Genomic DNA, 13,363 nt, shown 5'->3' with positions numbered 1-13,363 from the left:
CTTTGTATTAAGATAGAGTAAGACTAGCAATTGTCCCAAAAGGTACAAAGAGAGGCCGATAGGATTATTAAATTGGAATTATTGAATTTTTCATTTGTGGAAAACTCAACGGTTACAATGAATTCTTACAGTAATGCCACTGCATAGCAATTTGCAGTACCGCTGTTTTTCATGCTACATAGGCAGTGCTAAGGCAACGTTACAAGTGGTAAAGTGGGATACACGAATCTGAACATTTGAGAATATCAAAGATGAGATCCACATGAACTTGCAAAAGGACCTCCCCTGGTCTGCCAGGTGTTATAAGAGTTGCAACTTTGACACTTGTGTGCAACAAGGTGAAAATTTACTTTAGTAGTTAATCCACAGTCATTGCATAAGATCCAAACCGGCTCAAATGACCGACGAGAAAGTGGTGAGGTATTTTCTCTCACGCTACCATCAGACAACTTACCATTTTGTTCTTATAAGCTTGAGGCAACCTACATGACAAAAAAAAATATCAAAAAAAAATATCAGAATCCACTCAAGAAACTTAAAAAATCAATTGCCATTGGACGAAAGAAAATTTCAAATATGAGAAATCAAAATTAGCAAAAACACATCTAATAAGCTACTCTTTATACAACCCATTGCAAGTTGACTTCAAGATGTTCATCTTGTCGAAAATATCTACCTCTCGGTCAAGTTTCTCCCACAATTTAGACATATCACAGACAGATTTGGAGCACACTGGACAAGAAAATCTGCAAAGGAAAAACAAACATGTTAGAATGGCAAGACATTTGAAATAAAATTAAAGCTGCTACAAGCTGTGACCACAGATCGCTGAAGAAGGTACCATCAATGGGCATATCAGTGCAAGTATATCTAGTATTGTGTAATAGTATATGTAGACTGGAAACAAGAGGTTGTGAGCCAGGGCACAAAACAGGCCACATATGAAACTTACTGAAGTGTACCTACAGGATAACGCTTTAGGACGGTATTGCATGTAAAGCCATAGGTGGATAAGAAGGGGATTATTGATCATGTGAATAAAATCTCAATACAGGGATATGACTATTCGAGAATTCTGATATAAATGAGCAAAGCTAACTGATCATTAAGCAAAGTCAACTGTTTTTTGATAGACATGAACAAAGTCAACTGTTTGACTTTTATCATATCAAGCATATAAGGTATTCTACTATAACAAGATAGCTTGCCATGACATATATAACAACTACAAGGCAGGACACTGAAACCACTGATGTTGTTTTTATAAGAGCAAGAGAAAAATAACATAAATGCACCCGGTATAGCTAGGTAATCCGAAGCTAGCTTAGAAGTGGGTACTATTGGTCGGCTTTTTTCTTCCTTTGCTTTCCCTCTCTCCATTAGAAACAGTGAGCGTCCATACCGATGAGAATGAATCCATTACTATCTTTCTATGCTTTTGCGTTAGAATATAAAGGTCAGGTCACAGGTGCACTGGTTTCGTCATATCTCTCTACAGTTGGAAAGAGCCAGAGTGCTGAAGGCGGTCAATGGACTATGTGTGCATTGCGAGGCCGAATTCACAGGAATCAAGCAGTGGAAAGCCAGGAAACACGCCAGATTGACGTGGGACGTTGCCCCCCATGGCGAAGAAGAGGTTGGTCTGTGTATTGTGGTGTCTTTGTGGTTTTCTCCAGATATTGGGTCAAGGGTTCGAGCTTCTTAGAGACCGGGAAACCCCCAGCTCAACTGAACTGCTCTCACTCACTTTGTGTATGTTGTTTGGATTGGATTGCTAGTGGGTCAAATTTGACTGTGGGAAACGGGTCGCTGGCTGTGTGTAGGTTTTCTTCCAGTTATTAGCTCTAGAAGAACTACTCCAAAGGATACACGTCCATCTATAAATGACATTTATTTTCCTAAGGAAAGAGTTGGTGTAAAGAAAGAAATGGATATTTACCCAAATGTACCTACAATATCACTACCTATTGTTGTTTCTCACCACCTCAAGAATAGATTCACTAATGGATTCCCACAGTCTGAAATAGAATCCAAGGCATCAGAAGGTAAACCTAGGATACCCACTTATTCAAGACATGTTCTCTAGAGACTATCACTTTGCATTTAAGTAATTTCATTCATCCTCGTATGCACATCTCAACAATTTTCCTTCAATCGATCAGTTTGGGTAGTTGCTTGAGGTACCAAAGAATAACGAAGATAAGCCTAAGCAGGATAACGACGATCAAGAAAGGTGGAGACCATCATCCACAGTTTTCAGTTCTGTAAAATAAAGAACATGACAAAGATTTTACTTAGAAAACAAGCTGTCAATAATGGGTTCCTGGAAGTAGTTGAATAGAAGCTACTTTGTTTTGTTTGGGTGATTATTATAAAAAGGTAATGATCAGTGAGTTTCTTTCCTTGCAACAACTATGGACATAACCTTCCAGAGAGTCCATTTTCAAATCTTAATGGATCCAATCGTATTAAAACGGTATTAAATACTTCAGAGAAAACAGTGGGGAACATGCCCACTATTTCCAAAGCTTTAACACAAGCATCATCAACACCTGTTATCGATAAGGAACTTACTTGTTCTATATGCCTGGGTACTTAGAATATTCGTTTTTTTGACATTGTTATTTCAATGATTTATCTGTATTCTAACAACAGACAACAAAATCCGAAACTTCTACCTATAAGTCTATGTGCAGATGCCGTTGTGGAGCCGAAGCAATTAGCGTGTAGCCACTTCTTTTGTTTGAAATGTGTGCCAAAGGTGAGATAAACAAAGCACTCATTTGCATTATTAAATCAATATATTTTAACATATATAATTGATTCAGGCTGCCATTTCTGTGAATTCTGCTGGTGCAGGTAATTAAATTGTCTGAGAAGTGCCCTATCTGTGTGCAACACAAGGGCAACCAGGTCTTTAAACTTTCTGGAAGGAGAGATTTATAATTTGATTATTACCCTTGGGAAAGAGAGCCAGTCCCACACCAAATGAGTGGTAGTTATACAAAATATACATCATGATACTCAGCTTGGTCCATTTCTCAGATGGCACTGGGTCTAAAATATAAAACAATTTGAAAATGGTGCAAATGCAATCCTTTGTATCTATCTGAAGATACAGATAATGTACACAGTGCTCTTCTAATCTATGCTGATTTAGATTCAATGATATTTGCCAGAGGGAATTCCATCTCCAACAAGGTTCATATTATGGATGGAATACCTATCATATAAGTACTGCCTTGACCAGATATGATGTCCATTTCCAACATCAGAGAGATGTGAATTTTTGCAATATGCACTTATCATGGCACCAAAATTTATAGGCCTTAACATATTTTTGTTTTGCCCTGCAGTAGAGACAAAAAAAACAGCAAGAATATCCATTCCAATTGACCATTACTTCCTGAGGTTCCTTCAGTGACAAGACTGGAATCTTCAAGCTTCACAGTAATGGATTTTAATACCCTGATTTGACTCTAACTGAGCAGTTCTAAAAAGTTGCATAAAGTTTACAAAGCAGAAGCTATACTGTAGCTTTCTTCGATGAAAGGGAAAATTACCAACAACTTGAGTATATTTATAGACAAATATCTCAAACTTGGTAGTGAGAATATTACAGGTTTAGCAAGGGTAACTCCAAGACAGACCTAGCCAAAGATGTCCTTGTTCTCATGGACATTTAGTATGAAATTTAAGCACCTACTACGTTGGTATAATGATATAATCTGTCATACAGTTTCTATTACTGTAACTACTCTTGCACACCTGCCACTTAATCCATATCATTATTACATAATCGCAAATTCAACCTTAATTTAATTCTTTTTTAACATGTTAGATTGATAACATCACAAGGTGAACCCTCAATGGCCAGTTTACTGTGATCATCAACTTTTAGCATATAATGAAAATTTTATGATATACAGTTGGCCTTATAACAGAAAACTTCTATGATAGACAGATAAAAAGTTTATACAGATATTTGAAAATTAGAAATTTGTAGAAAATTTTATAACAGCAAAAGCTGCAAATATTGAAAACAGTAACATTTTAACAAGATGGAAAAATGAAAAGAACCTTATTTTTGTTCCATTGGACCAACAGAAATAAATATCAGGTAGACAGGCTGTAAAAATATTACACTGTAAAAAGGAGCATATAATAGGAAAATATCAAGATGAACAGTTACTTGCAAGAAAAATAAAGAAAACATAGGCTATTTCACATGAACGGAAAATTCAAAAATAAATACAGATAGCTAGCAATGCAATTTTATTCATATCATTATACTTGTTAGGTTGTGATGAGCATCATATTTCCTACTTGAAATCATGCTTCACTGTCACACATTTACAAATGAATGGTGGAATACATATCCAAAAGTTGTCAGTTTGGGCCACACACGCCACCAAGGTTTTTTTTCCAAAACTTTGCCCATACTCGGATGCAATCCTACAGCTGCTACAGCGCTTTTAGTCTTGACCTGCGTAAGACACTTGCTGTGACACCCTTCACAGTCACATCCATCAAATATTTTTATGACCTTATGATGACCTTCCTTCACAGTCACATCCATCAAATATTTTTATGACCTTATGATGACCTTTCTTCAGTCACATCCATCAAATATTTTTATGACCTTATCCTTGTCTTCTCCTATGCAGAAACAGGCAACGTCTAAAAAAATACATCGATACTAATCCTATCTTTTTGAGGAAATAGAAGCTGCAAAATTATATTATCGAAAAAACACAATTGAGATTTCAGATTGCCATAAAGTTCCCAACATAATAATCTCGAAAGACTGAAAGGGCATATTTTATCATATCCCCCTATTTATGGCCATCGAGTAATAGAAAAGAGCATGTCGACATGTTTTACATAAACTGTTTTAATAATGGATTTCTGACCTACATTACAAGTGTCTAACCGTACTGTACAATCTGTTCAAACTATGAAACAAAATGAAATCGTGAAAAAAGACAAACAGCTAAGGCTGAAGCATACCAGCAAAATAACAGAGGGCAAAAAGCCATTGTCAAAATTCTCATCACATGGATGCCTTTTCATGTACCCCTTCTCCTGGCTAGATACTAGTCTTCGCAAGCAACATGCCCGTAAACATCCATCCCATCGAGGAAGAGAGGGAAGTCAGAGAGTGAAGAATATATATTTTTCCCCTTTATTTTTCAGATTACATTTCTGAGCAATATCATCTAAACATGTCTTTCATGGGCTTGAATATAGATCCCCTCCAAGTGCATCCATGACTTCCACCACACTAAACATTACACATTCTTTCCTCTCTTCATAAATACGGCCATTCATAATTTTATTATGCTTTATATGTTGGTGGGAAGGGTTCTATCTTTTGCAGCGATTGGTTTTTCCAGTAGCCCAAATCATTTATTATTTAAAATAGCAGTTCAAGTACTCGGAGATACCCGGGACAACCCATCATTAGCATGAAAGAACTATAGCGCTTCAAGTACTCGGAGATACTGGGGAAAAACCCATAGCTGGTATGTAAAAACATTTAGTGACTTCTTCAAATCACTACAGACTTCAAATCACTACAGAAAGAGTCTGGCGGAAGGCGTGCAACCAAAAAAAGTTCTTCAGAATGTTCGTTATTGATACCAGTTAGCTCATAAATGGAAAGTTTTGGTTCCTGAGATAGGAAGTATATCCGTATAGCAACATTTAACTAAAATCGAGCTACCAGAAACAAGGATATCCCTCACTGTGAAGTCAATGCACGCAGCAGCTCAACATGATCCACATCATCTAAACTTCTGAAAGTCTGATTTGATGACCTCTGGAGTCTGAACATCGCCATGCCTTTTTCAAGCCTATTCATTCACCGATGCATTCCAGTCAAATCCTTGTAAAATTTGTCATTTAATAATATTAAAATGTTCTTAGCTGCATATTCTCTTAAGGTTAAACACAAAAAACATTTTGATAGTAACCTGATCTCTTGCAGTTGAAAAGATATTTTAAGGGTTATCCCTCATTCCCACCAAAATACGCAATACTCACAACCTTGGCTTCCCTGCCGTGCTGTTGCGGCAATTTTATTGTATTTCCAAAATCTTCTAGTTTTCCGCTCAAACCACCTGTAATTGCGTGTGTTCAGATCCAATGGCTCAATGCCTTTTTTCTACACATTACAAAACTTTTATATTTGGAATTAGATCTTTAACTAAAACCCTGAGCAATGCCTTCTGCATAAAGAAGAGTTGTTCCATACCCTGGGATGGAGAAGATCCCTGAGTACGTGTTTTTGTCTTTGTATTACTCCATATAGAGAACAACTAGTTTTGCATAGCTATTAAAACTATTTAAAATAGTAAATAAACTATTAAAACAACCAGTTTAGAATAGACCCACATTATCTTTGGACTTACATGCTAACATAGCTTATTTCAAATTTAGATATACCTGTGTTAAACTCTTATTTTTTTTAAGCCTTAGCAGGATCAAACAAAGCAAACCGCAAGGAGTGCCAAGAAAAATAGACACCTCTTAGTACACAATAGATCTGGGATAATAAGGCTCCATGCTAGTATCGATCATTTCTTAACAGATCTGGATTGATAAGGATCTAGAGCTATTAAGGAAATATGGGGTTAGAAAATACCAGATGAACAGAGGCTGTTGCAATAGCTTCTTGTGTTTGAGAGTCGAGTTTGACCCACATTATCTTTGGACTTACATGCTAACATAGCTTATTTCAAATTTAGATATACCTGTGTTAAACTCTTATTTTTTTTAAGCCTTAGCAGGATCAAACAAAGCAAACCGCAAGGAGTGCCTAGAAAAAATTATTAACTATTGAGCAGTAAGGGCTAGAACAGGAAGGGTAGCGCCTTGTTGTCAGACCCTAGGTATGAATGCCTGGAACAATCCCTGGAAAACAAAGGGCATACAACCTTTTGAGAATATTAAAAAAAAAATACAGTATTCAGGGTATAGTAAAGCTAGAATATTTTGCCTCATAAAAGAACAGTAAAGCATAACCACAATTTTATATTTATATAAGAATCAATCCGAGAACAATTTGAAAAAAAACATATCCATATGTAAAAGAGGGCAATGCCACAGATTATGGCTAAACATTCAAAAGTAGCCGATGTATTGTATTTTAACCCGAAAATAACAATTACAGTCCCGGCCGGAAGGCCTCTTACAAGATGACATATAAAAAGTTCTATTTTGATATCAAGAAGCAGAAAGAAAAAACAAGCACGATTGGAGGCCATAGTCTTTCCTAACAGAGAAGGAAACCATTAAGGGTATGACTTGCTTCAGCAGATAATAATATACTAAAGACCACATAAATATTGTCCAAAAGGGTCGTAATTATCATTACAGAAGAACTGAGAAGAAAAAGTAGCCACAAAGTGGCACCTTCCCTGGAAGTAAGTTCCAACAGAAGATTTAAAGTACAGTAACACAATGAAAACAATGCTCTGGCAAAAAGCCTTAAGTGCTTTGCCAATAAAATGAACCTGGGTAGGTGCGCCGCAAGCCGTTAATGATAATCCCGACTGGATAAGTCCCAATGCTCCCGTAACCATGTGAGCTCTGCGAACGACAAGGAATTCCTCATGAATTCGTTGAGCGGAAGAAGAATTTCCTTCTTATTTTTCAAAAGAGAAACTAAAGGGAAATTATCCTATAGATAAAGAAAAATAAAACTGTAACGAATCCTGAGGGTAAAATATTAGAACTTACCAAGAACTACTCCAGATGCGAGAGCAAACCCTAGTGTAGAATTGTTTACCTGCTGCCAAGAAACCCTATCACGCATCACTACAAAAAATAGAACATATTTGTATGAATGCTTACAGGGAAAATGAACTTCTGGAATTACTGTGCCTCAATCGGTGTTAGTAAGAAGAAAAATATTGCCAGGACCAGACTTTTAACCTTCCTCTTGAAATCATCTCGCTTTAGACTATAATATAATTTTGTCTGCCAGCAGAAAACCCCAAATATTTAGCCGGTAGGCAAGGTGTGGACAAGGAACCCCTGACCAAAATTAGAAGACCAAAATTGTAGCTACTGCAGAAAGCAAGACGGGAAAAAGATTTGAATTACCTTCTGGCTAGAGGGAATGCCTTTGAGATAAGGTGAGCTCAATACCTGCAAAACACGGCACAGAAGGGCTCCATCTTCTCTGACCGCCCACTGGTTGAAGGGAAAATACCCCTAGGGTCCTTTGGGCTAAGACTCTACCAGACTGAAAATTGCTTATACAAAGAAACACACACACACAGCCATCTTTTTTACTTTTAAGCAAATTCTAATGTTTAGGGTACATACCTAAGGTCCTACGTCCGAGAAGACCGTTAGGGTGCAAACCCTTCTTGGAGTTCCCTTCTTCTTTCTTTGACCTGCAAGACAAACAAATCAAAGAATACAACAGTACATGTATAGAAGTTTATATATAAATCATCTTTATGCTATAAAGTTAGTTATAAAAAATCTTTAAGTAACCACTTTCATAAGAATTCAACACAAGAATCTCATAAGCATAAAGAAAGATTATTCGGGAACAAAGACGTGTTTCTTTATATATAAAGGCAAATAAAGTACATATATCGGAAAGATATCACCTGAACACCTTCAGCAGGCTCCAAGCAAGCTTCCTCCCGGATTCGTTCCAGCCTCCAGCCTCCAACAAGAGCTCCTTCCAAGTCTTACTCAATGATGATGTCAAGGATGAATGATCACCAATACACATGGAAACAAGGGTTTCCTATGCAAAATGGGGGAAGTGCAGGATGCACCAAGGACTTCAGACCTGGTCTAAGGGAAAAATCTCAGCATAATAATCTTGCTCTCCTTTCTCTCTCCCTTTGGCCTTCCCTTTGATGTCTTTTTATACCCTCTCCAAAGTAGTTTTTTAGTTAGGAGTTGGTTGGGAACAGTTGGGCCACGGGCACTAACAGGTGATCCAGCAGGTAAACCTGCGATCACCGCCCGAAAAAGAGGAAATTATATTTTTTTAAGTGTTTTAATAGATACACGCGGGTTGGGTATGACAGACCCGCGTGTACACGCGTTTAACACAGGGCAAAGTCGCGTATAGGGAATAAAACACTGTTTTTTAAATTTTTGGACCAGGTCTGGAAGGAGGGGTTGCCCTAGGCCATAAGTGCAGCATCACAAACCATAAGAGTGAGATTTGGAGCTATAACAGATGCCCCCTAATGTATGAGGTCAGAAGGGGAACATGATGGCCGAAATGCATTAAGTAAGTACAAGGAAAGGAACTCTGCCGAAAAACCGAGGAGGACTTCACCGGAATTCAGCCTGCCAAGCCACCGAAAGGAGATCAGAAAGAAACACTGTCTGAGGCGGGCATACCCATGCTCAGGAAAAGTAAAGCATGTCCGTATATCAAGTACAAGCGGATCCACTAAGTATACAAGTATAAATGACTGTAAAATACATAATGGATCATCTGATCATAATGAGTAAGTACATGTCTGAATGTCACATATAAAACTGTCAATGATGCTGAAAGATGCAACGGATCACTGAAATCAAAGACTGATCCTATAAGGTACCAACTGAACATGATGGAATAGGATGGTACTACACTGCAAACTCAGGTGCCAGCATATAGAATGTCGCCATGACTGACTGCAACATGTAAGGTGGAGTGGTATCAACTAGCAGCAACAGGAGCAACTGTCAAGTGAACCAATGAATGCTGATACAACCTGAGGTCTTCACCGACCGCCGTGGTACATTTCTACACCATGGGAATAAATGATCTGAAGTCGACCATGTGAGAAATCGTTTGATTACCGGTCATTGATGTATACCGTTAACAAACGCGAGACTACTCACCGATAATGATAATGAGCGTCAAGGTACCCAGTACAATCTAACAAGTGTGAATAGATGAGCTGAAGTCGAACACCTGTAAGAATCTATCAATCAGGAGACAATGATGGTTTCCCACTGTCGATAGCGAGGAATCTGCCACTAATGACTGCAAACCCCAAGGTACTGCCAAATGGACTCTAGATCTTTGCCCCAGAGCAATGAGTCGGAGTCGATAGGGAAAGATCCGCTAGAAGGAAGGCATTAAGGCATCCTCCATCAATCTAGCGCGAGTGTAACCCGTAGGCCAATAATGTGGAAGGAATCGGACGAAAAAGATGTAGTAACCCAACCGAAGTACGTTTCCGGCGTACACAAGATGTGGCTAGCGCACGGCAGAAACCCTCTGAACCAACCAATAATGAAAGCTGACACAGAGGCGAGGTATCCACCAATAGGGTCAAATGGAAACCAAGGTACTGCACGAATCCCAATGTGTGATAATGTATGCTGATGTCGAACACAAGGGAAACCACTCAGTCAAAGACCCATGATACTGATCGATGCTGAGCACAAGGTGACCTATCAATAATGAAAATAGGGCCAGGGTGCGGTCTCTAGGTCTGCCCTCAGAGCAATGTGTCGTCGTCGATAAGGACAAGACCCGCCAGCAAGAAGTCAATGGGGACCTTCTCAAACTGGCACGAGTGAAGGACCAATATAACTGATGTGATGATAGACATGACACTGACAACCAGGGATGGCCGACTGAAAAATAAGTCAAGAGACACCGCAGAAAGGCCGACTCAGGCTAACTTCCCTTGAACAAAAGCACGACTCAATGTGACTATGTGGCAGCATATAATGAATCTGTATAAGTTCGTCATGCAGGAGGCACGAACGAACCCTCCATATGATTGGAAGAGATAACCAATCGGGGGAGAACTGACTCGATAACAAGGTTATGGCTTACCTAAGTCAAACTAAATCCCACCCAAGCGGAGGAGACTTTGTTTTGAGTGCTTTGTTCAAGGGCGACACGACTGACTCTAGCTGCCAACAATAAACGGAAATAATGTCCCTATTCCCGCTCTTTTTGAAATATTTAATTTTTTTGTCTTTTTCTGATAAGCCGGAAAAAGAATAAAAGAATGCTATGGTACAGTGGAAAGAACGAGTGTCGGTGAAACAGATGCTCTAGTTCCTGGGAAAGGAACGTTCCTATGCTCAATGCAAAGAGGTGAAAAACTGGTCATTGACACTCAGAGGTATGTTCCTTCCACGGATCTGGGTATGTCAAGCTGCAGAGGTCAAGGGGATGCAAGGTTGATTTTTTGCAGACGTCATGGTCAAAAGTGGGCTTAAACACGAGTCCAAGTGAAGCCGGCTATAGGCCAAAAGGTGCAAATGGTCAACATGCAATGCAGAAGTACAACTCAACACACATAGGAGCCTCTAGGGTATAAGGCCAGAACGAAGCGAAGAAGCAAAGAAGAATGAGTCTTCAACGCATAAGTCATGGCGGGACTACAGAGGACTCCCGAGCCTACTCAAAACGAAGCAGCATGGGCAACAAATGTCAGTGAGGTGCTAACTAGGATGCCCATGTAAAAGGATGGCTCTACCATCATGTCATGATTTAAAGAATCGGCGAGTGAAAATGGCTTGCGAACCATAACATGATGGGATCGACCCTACGGCAGATGTATCGGTCAAATGGAGGCTAGTATGCATAATGCAACGGAAAAATGGTGTCCCTAACCTATATGCCAGTGAGAACACGATACCTGCCATGACGGGTCAGCAGTCATGGAACCGTCTCGAACCGTCGAAAAATGTCCAAAATGTCCTGAAAAACAACTCAATCTCGACATTCCAAGCTCCCAAGTTAAAAGTGACATGAAACCAAACAAAATAAAATTTTGAAAAAAATTTGCATTTTCAAAACTTATAAAAAGAAATTTTGGACTTACCATTTTCACCGTTTGACTTGGAGAGCAAATTGTGGAGCAAAAGGAGCAAACTTTCCCCGTGACTTATTCAACCGTTCAAACTTGCCGAAAACTTCCAGGTAAGCACTAAACTTGTCTTGCAATCAATTGTGATAGTTTTTAGGAAGTTTAATTAATGTTTCACCGTTAGATTTTTGCAAAAAATTGCTCTGCGGCATACACGCGGGTTGGATGTATATAAATCGCGTATACGACGGCCCTACACGCGACTGTGTATAGGGTAAACCACGTGTGCGCAGCGAAAATTTTTTATACAAAAAACTAATGGATGAAAATGATTTTTTCTTCCAGGATGACTCTCACATGGCGTGAAAGAGAGCACTCAGCTGTAGATAATGAAGTTATGGAGAATGATGAGGCATTAGATGCCTTACGGGGATGCGGATTGTTAAAATTGTTTAAGTTGCCGAATATGAAAGCAAATGTGCGTCTGCTCGAGAGACTTATTGATTACTGGGATGTCGAGGAAGAAGCTTTTATGATTGATCAAATGCCACTCAGGATAGAAGTGGAAGATATATATTTCATCACGGGCCTTTCCCGAAGGGGAGAGGTAGTCCACTCCCGGGGCAGGACCCGGAATAGTCTCAGCGTAGACGACTATGTACAACTTTACTGCCCAGGTCATCGGAAGGTCGGGAGTCAGATCTCGATCCCACACGTGGCGAGTTTGTCACTGCGGATAATCCTGTTCACCATAGCTCGAGTGAACGGGTCATCTTCGCTACATCAGGCATCACGGGTAAACATGAGCGTAGCAGTGGACTGTCTCACCACGGTGTTTGACTGGTGTACTCCTCTACTTGCCAACATGAAGGAGCAGCTTGCTTCTATCAGGAAGGGACAGACCAAGAACTTTGGGTACGGAACCATATTATGCACGTTTTTCTTCGAGAAGGTTCCCGCACTCCGCCCCAGGGTAGCAGTTCCCATCAGTAGTCCACGTGATCCACGCATGGGCCGGTGGGCTGACTTGATGAAACGTCTGGGGGGTGGGGAAGTGCCCAGGAATGCATTCGACGACGACTTTTTTGCTTGGTGGGAGCAACAGATCATCGCCATAGATGACTACCCCTATGCTGGACTGGATTTCCGAGGAGATCCTGACCTAGTGTTGCCACCAGACGCAGCATGGGGCGAGATCGGTAAGATTTTTTTTTTTTTTTTTTTATGATTTTATGATTTTTAGGATTTTTCAAGCATAATGATGAACTTTGAAAAATATATATATTTTTTTTTGATGAGATTCAAATGACTGATATGATGATCATGTTCCAGACATTGGGCCTGTGCGACCAGATGGATTCCCACGGCACGGACGGCGTGGCCGAGGAGCCGAAGAGGCGGCTGCGGATGCGGAAAGGACCCTCGCCAACGTCCAGCGACACTTGGCGAGATTGAGCTATCAAGTACCGATGGCCGAGATAGAGGACCTTCCTCCAGATATGCAGCGTCATGTGGTTGGGATGCCACGTGACTGGGTTCGCGTTTTTCGGTGCGTGGCC

At 39.8% G+C, this 13,363-nt stretch overlaps 2 long non-coding RNA genes across 4 annotated transcripts; both read right to left on the bottom strand.

The window, feature by feature from the left end:
* Positions 1-398: 398 nt before the first annotated feature.
* Positions 399-1,072, bottom strand: LOC149149710 (uncharacterized). The gene is made up of 2 exons (XR_016262910.1): positions 677-1,072; positions 399-482 (listed from the first exon to the last, which is right to left on the bottom strand). It is a non-coding gene; the product is annotated as an uncharacterized LOC149149710 (long non-coding RNA).
* Positions 1,073-5,478: 4,406 nt separating this feature from the next.
* On the bottom strand, positions 5,479-7,775 carry LOC149149709 (uncharacterized). 3 transcript variants are annotated; one of them, XR_016262908.1, is made up of 3 exons: positions 7,744-7,775; positions 5,976-7,593; positions 5,479-5,855 (listed from the first exon to the last, which is right to left on the bottom strand). It is a non-coding gene; the product is annotated as an uncharacterized LOC149149709 (long non-coding RNA). The 3 variants fall into 3 exon arrangements; XR_016262909.1 differs by lacking the exon at positions 7,744-7,775 and having other exon boundaries at positions 5,976-6,915; positions 7,518-7,736; XR_016262907.1 differs by lacking the exon at positions 7,744-7,775 and having other exon boundaries at positions 5,976-7,736.
* Positions 7,776-13,363: the final 5,588 nt, after the last annotated feature.

The sequence above is a fragment of the Pinus tabuliformis genome, chromosome 9, assembly GCF_031772625.1.
Source record: "Pinus tabuliformis cultivar Carrire ecotype Pingquan chromosome 9, CPIR1, whole genome shotgun sequence".
NCBI classification, from domain to species: domain Eukaryota; kingdom Viridiplantae; phylum Streptophyta; class Pinopsida; order Pinales; family Pinaceae; genus Pinus; species Pinus tabuliformis.
Note: the sequence above shows the minus strand (reverse complement) of the source record. Positions and strands in the feature narration are given on the sequence as shown.